Below are 12943 nucleotides of genomic sequence, written 5' to 3' on the forward strand. Positions count from 1 at the left end.
GTCTTGATCAGAGCTATTTCCAAACAACGGTGTGAAGCAATCCGATACTGTGGTTTCTATGGTATATCTAGAAGTTTGTAAGAGTCACTGGAGACGTGCAAAATTTCCTCAGACTCCTCAGGAAGTATACATATTGGGGTGCTGCCATGGCTGTTGCATCAATGTGGTAGGTGCACAACTGATCATTGGTCATATTAAAGCCATAGAACTTGAAGCTCTCAACCTTTCCACTTCAGCACTATTGATGCTGATTGGGCATGTACTCCACCATTTATCCCCACACCTGGGTTGCTTTTATATTTGGAAGAAAAAGTGTCCACAATAACAGTAGTGTCTTCACATGTGGCACGATAAAAGAGCAAGTGATCTGGTATTGTCAAAGGTGTAGCCCACCTCAACTTTGCTCGTGCCTCATTATTTACCCATTAGGTTTTGACAGGAGGGGCTGCAGGCATGGAAAGAATAACAAATTTGCCCGTGGGACTTAGATACTAATTGACAAGGTCTGTTTTTTTGGCACAATGCTGTATGGCAGTGAAGCTTGGAATACATGTGGTTACCAACCTTCAGTGTCCATGGTGTATTCTTGGTATTTTATGTTAGGTAGTTTTATCCTGATTGGTGGGGACCTGGAACGCCCAGCCAGCGTTGGTGGTTGAGTCAGATATTGTGGTGGTGTTGAAGTGGCTTTTGGATAGGCACATGAAAGTGCAAGGAATAGAGGGATATGTATTATGTACAGGCAGATGAGATCAGTTTATTTTGACATCATGTTTGGCACAAACGTGGGCCGAAGGGTCTATTTTTGTGTTATACTGTTTTAGGATGTTCTATGTATCTTTCAAATGCCGAAATCTCCAGCAACCACGCACTTACCAGGCAAGAACACAGCACTGGAGTAACTCAGTGGGTCAGGCAGCAACTCTGGAGAAAATGGATTGGTGAAATGTAAAGCTGAAGGGAAGGATAAGTGTGGAATGGCGGGAAGCGGAAAGCGATCTGTGGTTTCTTTTACTGCCATTTCTGCTCTTGGCTGTGTTTCCAGCGATTAATTTAAGAGAATGTTGGGAATGAAGCTTGTGAGAATGTGTGTGTGTGTGGTTAGTATATTTTGTGTTTGGTTGACACCATGCAGTTGGACTCATCAGTCATCTGAAAAATGTAAAATGTACAGGACAAAAACAGCTTGAATGTGCCAGTCTGTAGGCAAAGAGGTTTGGCTGTGTTGATTAAAGCAGAAACTCAAGCACTGTTGTTTTGTTTTATTATTACCGAGATGCAGTGGGCAAAATTTGTTTACGTACATCCATTCAAATCATACTGCATACAAGTGCTATCAAGCCCTGCACAGGTACAACAGGTAGTGCATGGAGAAAAATGCCAGAGTACAGAATGTACTATAATATACTTAGTGCGGCACAGTGATGCAACAGTATAATTTCTGCTTTATAGAGCCAGAGATCTGGGTTCGATCCTGACCTTGGGTGCTGTATGTACAGAGATCATATTTTCTCCGATTTTCTCCCACACTCCAAAGACGTGCAGGATTGTAGGTGAATTGGTTTCGGTAAATTCAAAATTGTCCCTAGTGGGTATGTTAGTGCAAGTGTATGGGGTGATCGCTGGTCGGCATGGCCGATGGATCGAAGGCCCTGTTTCCATGCTGCATCTTTAAAGTCTTAAGACCATTCAGCATTTATGGCATTACATGTAGGTTGGAAGAGCGGGACTACACCCTAGATTATGGAAGATCAGTTCAGCGGGGAATAAACGGTTCTTCAATCCGGTACTACATGCTTTCAATTTTTGTATCTTCTGCCCAACAGGAGAGCGGGGAGATGGAATGACTGGATTGTAAAAGTTCCTTGTTTATGCCGGCAGCATGAAGTTAGATGCAGTTAATTGGGAGAGGGGAATCTGATCTCCATGATGAACTGTGCTACATCTACAAGTCCCCGCAACTCTTACGCCCTTGGACAGAGCAGCTGCCAAACCATGCAGTGATGCACCCCGATAGTGCACTTTTTATAGTATATCTGTAGAAGTTTGTGAGAGTTGTTGGAGATAAGTCAAACTTCTTTGATCTTCTGAGGAAGTAGAGGCGTTGGTGTGCTTTCTTGGCTGAGGCCTCAATGTGTTTGGTCCAGGAAAAGTCGGTGATATTTTTGCCTTGGAACTTGAAACTCTCAACCATCGCCATTTTGGCACCATTGATGCTGATTGTGCCCTTTCCTTGCAGTGTAATGCAAGTGAAATTCTCCATCTGCTTGAGACTGAGACTGCAGGAAAGTGGCAATGCACCAGGAGTTTGTTGTTAAAAATGAATTGGGATCAGCGTTTCCATATTGTAGATAGACCTAAAATGCTGGAGTAACTCAGCGGGACATGCAGCATCTCAAGAGAATAGGAATGGGTGATGTTTTGGGTCGAGACCCTTCTTCAGAGTTGCTGGATGAGTTACTCCAACATTTTGTGTCTACCTTCGATTTAAACCAGCATCTGCAGTTCATTCCTACACAGTTTCCATATTGTGCTGCTGTGGGTAGTTTCAGGAGACTGCAGCTGATTGGGACGAGGATAAAACATTTTAAAAGGTTATTTTTTGGTACACAATCTGTACTCCAAATCTTCCATGCGCAGCAGAGCTCTAAACAACGATGGTCTTTTTCTACATATGAACAGTGGAAAATGAAGTAGAATTCAGCCTGTAAATGGGTGTGACCCAGAGCTAAAATCAATAAGTTGTTTAAAGACCAGAATAGTTATGGGGATAGGTTATATGCTGCTTTGATTAGTCAGGGATGAGTCAATCTAATCGAGCTCTGTAAAGCATTGTACTTTGCCCCTGTAATGTATGTTAACCTCTGCCTTTGATTATTCTGTCAGGATTATTCCTTGTTGTGAGGAATTTGTGAGTGCTGACTGATAAAGGAAAGAGGAATAAAGGAATTTAAATCCATGATTAATTAATGGGATTTAGGTTTGGTTGGTCCCATTGGGCAATTTTGCTCTGCAATCTATGCATTGTCAACAACTAGAAGGCAGTTGTGGCTCATGCCTGTTTGGAGCTGGGTCAGATCTCTGGATGGGGGGGTTGGGCATTTCTGCTTGATTGTAGGCCAATACAACTTCATGTAGAGGCTGAAGCTGCTCAGGATGACTGTGTAGACAGTTATTGGTAACGTGAGAGGCAGTGAGTTCTTTGCCACTTGTTTACAGGTCACCTAAGGTTGAGGAAGGGAAACTGAGTTTCAATTTTACTGCTTGTAACATTGCAATATGTAGGCCCACAACCACCAGCAAGAGGGTATAGTACTGATGTTTTAAATTCCCTTGTTCAATGTCATTTTATTTTTCTTTGCTACATTCAGATAAACCAAACTGCACAACTACACTTCTGTGCAGAGTTAGTGAGAAAGAGACCCTTGAGTAATTTGGGGCTGTCAGCATGTAAATTTAGGTAAGAGTGTGCATGGACTTGCAGTCATGAATGCTGATTGAAGCTGGCAATTTGTGGTGTTGAACAGGACTGTTTTTCGATGTTTACTGTGGAACTGCCTTTGGCACACCAAGATATCCCGAATAACAAGATGGCTTCAAGAATACTTGAATGCGCTGAGATGTAGCAAAGGCAACGGGTTGCGAAAAGGTAGAATGTTGGATGTGATCTTGTCGCAGATTCACTTATTTTTATATGAATTTAAACCTCTGTTCTTGGACACAAATGTTGGAACAATCAATGCAAAATTGAGTCAGCTGCAAATATGAGGCAGTTGAGTCTGGATGTTCCTCTAAACGGTTCCTTCTCCCGTGCCGTGTATCTCTGCACCCCCTGTCTTCTATTTTGCCATTTCTTTACAATTTTCCCTTTCCAGTCTGACTTGGCACCTGCTGACTCAACCTACTTTTTTAAAAACTTTTTTTTGTGTTGATTTTTTTTGTTGTAGGCTGCACTTGCTTTGACTCATCAATAAAATCAGGGACTGAGACAAAAACTGGAAGGGTCAGGCAGCATCTGTAATAAAAGAAACAGTGAAGAGTGTTTACCTGTCATGTGTACCGGCAATGGAACAATAGAATTATTTCTTACTGCAGCGTTACAGGCCCATTAATGCAATAACACACACACGCGCGCGCACATATCATCAGTAATAGTCTGTCAATGTTTTTAGTCTGTGAACCTCCTTATTTGTTATCAGTTTTTATCTTTAGTTTCAGATTTTCTGCTTGTGCAGGTTTTTATGTACATAGTCTGATTTCTTCTCCAGTTCTGAGGCCCGCCAGTGCACCTCTTGCCCCCTCAAGATTGTGCCAGTACGTTTCAAGATGCCAAAAAGAAAAACATTTTAAGTGGCATCAGGCTGCATTTTGTGTGAACCGAATGTTGAATCAGATGAAGCAATATCTTTGCATCAACTTTATGGTCAGTTATCTGTTTTGCTTTGTAGTTTATTGCATTGTGGTGTTTTGTAGTTACACTTAACTACCATAATTTATTACTTACTGTTACACATTTAAGGGGAATAAATGAGTTCCAAAGGATTATAAAGGAGCAGCAGTGTGATCAGTGAGTGAATGGTGTTGTTCATTATATCTTTGCTTTATAGCCACGAGATGCAATTGATCAGCTGTCGAGCATTTTGGAGGCCACATTAGATATAGTTTTGTGAAACGAGATAAGTTTGGTTAAATCTTACAGCGTGTGCACTTATGAAATAGCAATCATGATCAGTGTAGTGTTGAAAGGAGAAATGTGAAACAACTACCCGGCTTTCTAAACTTTTTATTGTAAACTGTTTTTCTGACCTAATTTCTATGTTAGGGGAGAACATTATGATAAATAAAGAAAATCTCTTTTGTATGTAACTATTGTAGAGTTGAGAGAGATGTTTAAAATTTGTGATGTAGAAGCCTGAAGGATAAGATCTTTGATTGGTGTGGAAAACCAATTAAAAGGGAAAGGTCAGATTCAGATTTTCAAATTGCGATTAGTTATTGGCCTGTGCACCAGGGTACAATGAAATTCCTTGGTCCCATGAAGCTCAAACAGTATACATACAGTAATGATAAATACAACAATCATACATACGCGTGCATGGCAGCAGATGGTGGAAGATATCCGTGCAATTGAAAGTAGCAAAAAATATTACTGTACATCATGAAATAAGTGAAGGTGCTGCCATGTACCTGCTTTCTCCCCTCTATCAGTCTGAAACTTCCTAACCCGATATGTTATCTCCTATTTCTCTTCTTCGATGCTGCCTGGCCCACTGAGTTTCCTCAAACTTTTTTTTTGTTTTCTATGCTGGATGTTTAATTGCAAAGAAAGGTTACACAAACAAAGATATTCTCTGGAATTTAAAAGGCAAATGGCCTGTCCCACTTATGCGACTTTCCAGCAAACTGTCTGCGACCTTCAAGCTCGGGGTCACTCGCCTGCAAAACCGCGAACTGGACCTATCGTCAGCGCCACACACGCAAACACACACACACACACACACGCACGGAAAGCAGGGGAGCGCTGTCTCAAATTCACACAGTGCAAAGTTGATAAGGTAATGAACAGGAAGGTTAAAGACGACTAGCACAAGTCCTTTAAAAGAGCGGGAAGGGGAGTGAAGGGAGGAGACACTTTTAAGAAGCCAGACAACTTTTTAATAAGCCAGAGATACACCGCATTGAATTTTAGCGGGCATTTAACATGCCAACCAATTTTTGCTCGCAGAAATTTTTCAACTGAGGCTGCGAGTAGTAACCACTGTGTGTGAACTCCTCTTGACCATGAAGGAGACTTACCAGTGACCACCTACGACCATGCTGCGAGCTTGTGGTGAACGCAGACTCTCCTAAACTAGCCAATAATGTCGCCATAGTGGGACAGGCCCTTCAAAATCAATTTGATTGATATTCTGATGATAAAATAATCTGATAAGGTACTTGTAGAAAGCATTTCCACCAGTGGGTGTCGAGGAACAGGTGGTGCAATGCAAATTATTTATTATTATTATTATTAAACTTTATTTCGGACCCAAGGTCCAGACAAGGGACAAGATTACATAAAATACATTGCATATAAAAACATCATAAATTAAATACAAAATCTTAGTATATCACTTATAAAAGCATCATAAATTATATACAAAAAACACAATACATGATTTAAAATCCAGAATAAAAAGAAAGATCAGTGTCCTACAATGAGACAGCGATACCAGTGTCTCCACAACTGGGATTCGTAGCGTGTAGTGCTAAACCTTATGTTTGACAAGGCCATGATAATTACATTTTTAGAGTAATTTATCCTGCAAATGAATTTATAAATATGATTTCCTAGGACAGCTTCTAAAGTACTGACTCCTGCAGCCACAAACATGTTACTAGCACTACACCATCTAGGTTTCCTTAGCAGTGTTCTCAGGACATAATTATAGGCCACCTTTAATCACTGCAAACTTGTCTTTCCGTAGTTTGACGACAGGTGCAAAGTACAGAGTGGTGTGCAATATGCTCTAAACAGAAACATCTTCACCACATCTGTACACGCACCAAACTTACACAAGAGAATATTTGCCTGAACATACAGCAAACATCGTTGCCTATAAATATACTCATCGTCTGTCATTTGTTCTGTAATAAAATGCCCAAGATATTTTACCTTATTACAGACACTAAGATTATTGTCAGACAATTTAACAAATAGGAAATTTTAGACATTTGGCCTCTTTGGTTCTACAAATCATAACAGCACCCTTACAACCATTGATTATATTTAATATCATGTTCCACAACATACACAGAACATATAGTAAGGAGCTGCTGGAAACCAGTAAAGATTAAAGCCAAGCCTTTTTAGGAATAAAGTTAAAGTCTTACACAAACAATAAACCATAAGTACTAATTTTGCATGAAGAATTTCTTTTCATTAACAGATGTTATGAAGAGATATCAAACAATAGTCGATAAATAGAGTGGATGGCAGGTTGACAGGTTTATAAAATAGCAGTGGGAATACAAGGGGCCAGATACATGCCCTCGGTTGTCTAGTTAGGGTCTGTAGAGTTGTGGTCCGGAGACACCACCAGGTGAGTGGCTTCCAATTCATCAAATGTTTATAAAACTAGAGAGTTTAATATGTAAAATGTGTAAGCTGGAGGAGGCTAGAAGTGTTGTTTGGTCTTTTATTGGCTTGCTGGAACACCACACAAGTCATGTTTTGATAAAGGATATAACTTGTCTGGTTTTATGATTTCGCTATTGCTGTGGAACCATTTCACTTGTTCAACTTGTTCAACACTTCACAGGCTTGGTTCCTCTCCTCTAATAATCCATGTGACTGAAATAATGAACAAATAGATTCTATCGATACAGCACCTTTACTGTGTCTGTGAGGTAATGGAGGGAGGGGGCACCTACAGGAATGTTATCGTTGAATATTAGTCTACTTCTGATCGGCAGCAATGTGATATCGAAGTAATCCCCAGTGTCCATTTGGGTGTTGCCTGAACCACGCAGCTCCAGCCAAGGCTTTAGCACAGTCTTAGACCAAAGATCGGCCAAAGAGCTAAGTTCCGAAGTGAGTAAAGTGTGAGCACTTGAATATGTGTCATGAAGATTATTGGGACCTCTTGGTCAGAATACCGTTTTCAGCTATGGTCAACCCACTGCAGAAAGAATGTGATAGCATGAGAACGGGTGCGGAAGAAATAACCAGGATGTTACCAGGGAAGGAGAATGATGGTTATGAGAGACTTGAGGTTATTGTTTTCTTCACAACAAAGGAATATATGTTTTGGCAGGTTTAGCTGAGAGTGAGAGTGAAACAGAGCTATTTCACTTGGAGAGATCCTATGCTGGGGACTCAAATTGAACTTGTGCAGTGGACCGAGGATGAAATAATATCACCTGATGGGGAGTAGAATTGTGGATCACTGCCCCGAAAGGGTTTGGATGCAAAACACTTCAGGGCAAGATGCCTGTGTAAGCTGAAACTGGTAGGGCTCTGGACAACGAGTTAGCAACTGGGGTTACCTTGAATAACATGCCTTTCAAGCTGCATAGATGTTGTGGGCCCTTTAGGAGCCATTGGTTGTATCATTCCCACGTGGAAGGCAGTATGCAGTTTTGATGGCTCAGAAAGTTTCAGCCGACCCAGTCTCTGCTTATAACTCGAGCCGTCCAGTCCCAGCAACGTAAACATCCAAACCAAACTAAACATCCTTGTAAATCTTTTCTGCATTTCCAGCTTCGCTGCATCCTTCCTATATTGCACATTATATTCCAGGCTCGGTTTCGCCAAAATCCTATGCAGCTGTGATATGTTGTCCCAACTCTTGCACTCGGTTATCCTGCCTAGTTAAAGTAAATGTGCCAATACCTCTTTCGTCTTGTCTAGCTGGTCAGCACTGTGCAGGAACTCTGCATTTGTCCTCCTAGGTCACTGTTCTACAATGCTCCCAGGTCCTGTCATTGCCTGTGTAAGTTCAGCCACAGTTTAATCTCCCCAAATGCATCATTTCACATTTGCCTGAGTTAAATTCCATCTGCCATTCCTTTGCTTATTTTTCCAGTTGATTTAGGACATATTGTGACCTTTGACAACTTTCCCCACTGTCCACCACTTTTCAGAGAAATGGATAGGATGGTTTTGGAGAGATACGAGCCAAATGCACGAAAATGAGACAAGCTCAGACAGGCACTGTGGTCAACATAAATTAGTTGGGCCAAAGGGCCTGTTTCTCTGCTGTGCATCTCCAAATCCTCTGGGAAACATTGAGAACTTATTTTAATGAAGTGGCAGTTCTTTCAGAAACTTTGGTGTCCAAAGCAAAGTTTCTTACCTCAATGTACAGCTGATGAATGACAACAAACACTGGCCCTATAGCAGAAGTGTCCATGTCGCGAGGCTGGAAACTGGAAGTATCTCGAGTTAATTCTGCTACCACCGTCATCTATTGCAACAAGTGATGGCTCCCACTGATTGTCGCGGGAGGTTTGCATCCTTTTCAGGACGGACGATGACAGCGAATTCAACATTTGAAACGTGGAAGATGGTTATGAAAGAAGAAGAGTACAAACACTAAACTTATTTTGCTTTCTGCAGTTGATCTGAGTATTATAACTGCAGTTTTTCAGACTAAAGTGTTCACTTCCTATCTCATGTGTAATTCGCACAGACCACATACTGTGATCATTTCACTCTGCATGAGATTAGCCCAGCTTCTCAATTGCCTGATGGCTGAGAAATGACCAATGGTTGTGAAATGCAACTCTCTAGTTTGTAAATAACACTTGATATGCAGAAGTTGCAAAATGTTATAAATAGCTTTGGGGAGGAAAGGAGGGTTTGAGTATTGTATGTATGTCCATGCTTGAGAATCTTAACATGGCTCATAATTCTTTTGTCTTGGCACGTTAAAATTTTTTTGACTCCTAATGTAATGTAATTTTCTTTTCATCTGTATTGCAATGCAACTACTTTTTAATTGTGATATTTTGGGTAAGGCCAGCATTTATTGCCCTGGAGAAAATGTTAATATGCTACCACCACAAACTGCTGCAGTACTTGGTCGAACCTTCGGCACAGACTGCTGTTGGCTCGGGAGTTACAGAAATTAGCAACAATTATTATATTTTCAAATTTATCTGCAGTACATGTGATTGAGTACTTGACATTCCTATGTTATTCTATTATGCTCTTCCAAGTGATGGAGATTGCTGGTTTAAAACTGTTGTTAGAGGAGGCTTGGTGAATTGCTTCATTGCAGCGGCAGTGTCACTGGTGAAAAGAATGCTTAGGCTGCACGATTGCCTGCCAAATGCAGCAGGCCGCTTTGACCTGGATGATGAGTATTTGATATTGGTGGGACTCATTTATTATATAGCACGGAATTGTGCCTTCAACCCAAATACTATTCAGTTACATTCTTGATTTGTCTTATTCATTTGTAAGTTGGGAGTGGGCCTTTGTTTGCAGTGTCCAGCCTTTAATCTGCTCTTGTAGCCCTAGGTCACTGTTCAACACGCTTAAGTAAGATTTGCGTTCCTAAAGTACACAAGAACCACCAGGGCAGGGTCCTAAGTCCAGTCATCTTCACCTGCAGATTCATTAATCTTTCCCTACTATAGGATCCAAACTGAAGTTAAAATATAGAACAGTACAGCACAGGAACTGGCCCTTCGTCCTACAATACCTGTGCCAAGACCAACTATTATCTGCCTGCAGATACTCCAAATTCCCTGCATATCCACGTGTTATCCAAGTCTCTTAAATACCAGTATACAGTGGCCCGACCAATGAAGACAATCATATCATGTACCTTCTTTAATACAGTTGTTTGATAATTCCATATGTTCAGTCCTATTTACATTTCTTCAGTAAATGAAGCATCTGTACTAGTACCACAGGATATGGGCAGCAATCAAGTTGCCCAGCTGTGTATCAAGTAACATTTATGCTACTGACGTGCCAAAACCTGGTCTAGAGCATTCAAAGTACTTGAGAATCCAATTGTCTTGAGTTCGCTATTTTTGATACAAGACACCAGGTGCTGGAGTAACTTTGTGGCTCAGGCAGCATCTGGACATGGATAGGTGACTTGAATCTGAGGAAGTTTCCTATCCGAAACGTCGCCTATCCATGTTCTCCAGAGATGCTGCCTGCCCTCCAGCAGTGTCTTTCTTTGTAAGCCAGCATCTGCAGTTCCTTGTATCTTCCTTATGGCGGTTTCAGAGTTCTTGACGGACAAAAGCGCCAATATTTACTGTATTTTCAGAACAGGGAGCTGAGGCCTCACAATCCAGACTTTGCACCATTTGATGAGGATACCAGCGTAGTGCAGTTGTGCTTCTGATGTTGTTCGTGATGTGCAGTTCCTAAGCTTGGAAATGTTCCCCTGCCAAGCATTGTTCAACTAGGTGGCTCATGTCTAGTGTTAAACTCCTTCTATTTATCTAATGGTGTTCTATTGTCATCTTCACCCTTGGAACTAATGTAATCGTCAATGTGAGTAAGATCCCAGAAATGTGGAGTAAACTTTGCAGAAGACAGATGCATGTGATTCTGTAATCTAGCCAAATCTTGTTCTGTGAGGCCTCTCTGGTTTGTGTTTAAGGGATGGTTTAGACAGCACTAACGTGGGCTGTTTGCTTTGAGTTACATTGCCATGCCAAGTGAGTAGGAACAGTCTATATGTGCCAGTGAAAGGTTTTCTGATGACGGCATGGTGGTATTCACCCTGGCCCCCAATCTCTTCCCACGTTTACAATGCACTCTGAGCTGTGCAGCATTCAAATAAGAAGGGAAATTTGCTCCCCTTTTGATGTAAAGAGGAAATAAGATGGTGTTAACCCTCAATTGAAAAAATAGTTTCATTTCAGACTTCTTTCTGGCTATGGGTTAAGCGTTAGAGTTTTTCAAAATGCCTGACCTAATCAAAAGCTTGAGTGCATTCATTAGTATGGCACATTGTAAGTGGTGTGAACGTTAGTACGATTTGTGTGATTCCTCTCTTGATAATAGTTTGAATTGCAAGGATGTCAACACTTCCCTTCTCTCTCTCCTTTTTTCTCCTGCCCCCTTACCCCAGCCAGTGTCAGTGAGGCCACATACACACTGAACTCTTCTGCTGAAACGCAGATTTATCCAGGTGTGTTGTGGTATGCCCACTGTTTTGTGGTTTGTCACTCCAGGATGTTTTTTTAATTGCAATTGAAGATGGTGGCTATTCCTCTTGAATTGTTTTTTTACTCTGGTTCCACAAGAAACCAGGGTTCTCCATTTAATTTTTTTTATTCGGTGCATTCTCCAGTTGGCATAAAAAATATTAAATCTGCATAGATGTGTGAAGGTGGTGAGTGGATGAGTAAATTAAGGAAAATATTTTGAGGATTGCATATCCCTCATACATTTTAACCATGAGTTTGTCCATTTAACTTGGATTTAACTAAATGTTACCTGCTCAACACCATGTTGACTCAGTGCCTTGGCAGGAGCTGTGACATTGATCCAAGTGAAAGTGAAATCTTAACAAATTGTGCAGTCTGCATGCGCAATGGATAGTTTTCCAAGATGCTGCTACTCCAGACCATATAGAGTGATACGAGTAAAATTGGGGCAGTGTTGATGGTAGATGAATGACCCCAGCTTTCTGACAAAGATTTTCAGCTTTTCGATATGGTCAGGATCAATAATATAGGTTGCAATTCTTGCAGAACTTTTAGAATTGTTGAGTTGCATAGCACAGAAACAGGCCTTTCAGCCACTATGTCTATGCTACCCATCATGCCTGTCTTTACTAATCTCACGCCTGCATTAATTCCATATTTCTGTATGTCTTGCTCAATTATGTGCCTGTCAAGATGCCATAAATCTTGCTGAAAGTTGTGACCAGGTATTTGCTCATTCCACTTGTATTACAAGTGTTCCAAAATTCCCCAAAACATTGCCTCCATATTTTGTCGAACCTCAACTTTTAAGTCAACTCCACGTCATCCTCAGATTACATATCTTGTATACATGGGAACAAGTGTGTGGGAGACAGACATAGTGGATTTGCTGGCTACTGCAGGGCTGCTAGCATCTTCTGCCAAGTGGGAATTTGGTTCATAGTAATATCTGAATGATTGAGTTAACACCTTGGTTACCCTTTGTTGGGCTATGTTTTTAAACCTGTAACCGGATGACTGCATTTCCAATTTGCAACCTGTTTAGAACAGCACTCAGGAACACACTTCATGTGGAGGATGGTGTTGCCTAATCTCTGTTCTCTAGTTTAAATCTTCCCAAACTCGTCTGAACTTCTCAATAAGAACCATCCATCTTTGTTTAAGGCACTGTTTAAGAGATATGCATTATCCTGCATAATGTACTTTGGGACGTTTTTTGAATAATTCTCAATAACTCAGCTTGCACTCTGGATAGCTCCATGCACTTACTGTTTGTTTC

The 12943-nt window shown here is 41.0% G+C and overlaps 1 protein-coding gene across 3 annotated transcripts in view; it reads left to right on the top strand.

Moving 5' to 3' along the window:
* The window catches only part of xpo6 (exportin 6), an 86725-nt gene that overhangs the window by 12529 nt on the left and 61253 nt on the right, over positions 1 to 12943 (top strand). The gene's annotated exons all lie outside the window — the stretch shown is intronic.

The sequence above is a fragment of the Leucoraja erinacea genome, chromosome 20 (genome assembly GCF_028641065.1).
Source record: "Leucoraja erinacea ecotype New England chromosome 20, Leri_hhj_1, whole genome shotgun sequence".
Lineage (NCBI taxonomy): Eukaryota > Metazoa > Chordata > Chondrichthyes > Rajiformes > Rajidae > Leucoraja > Leucoraja erinaceus.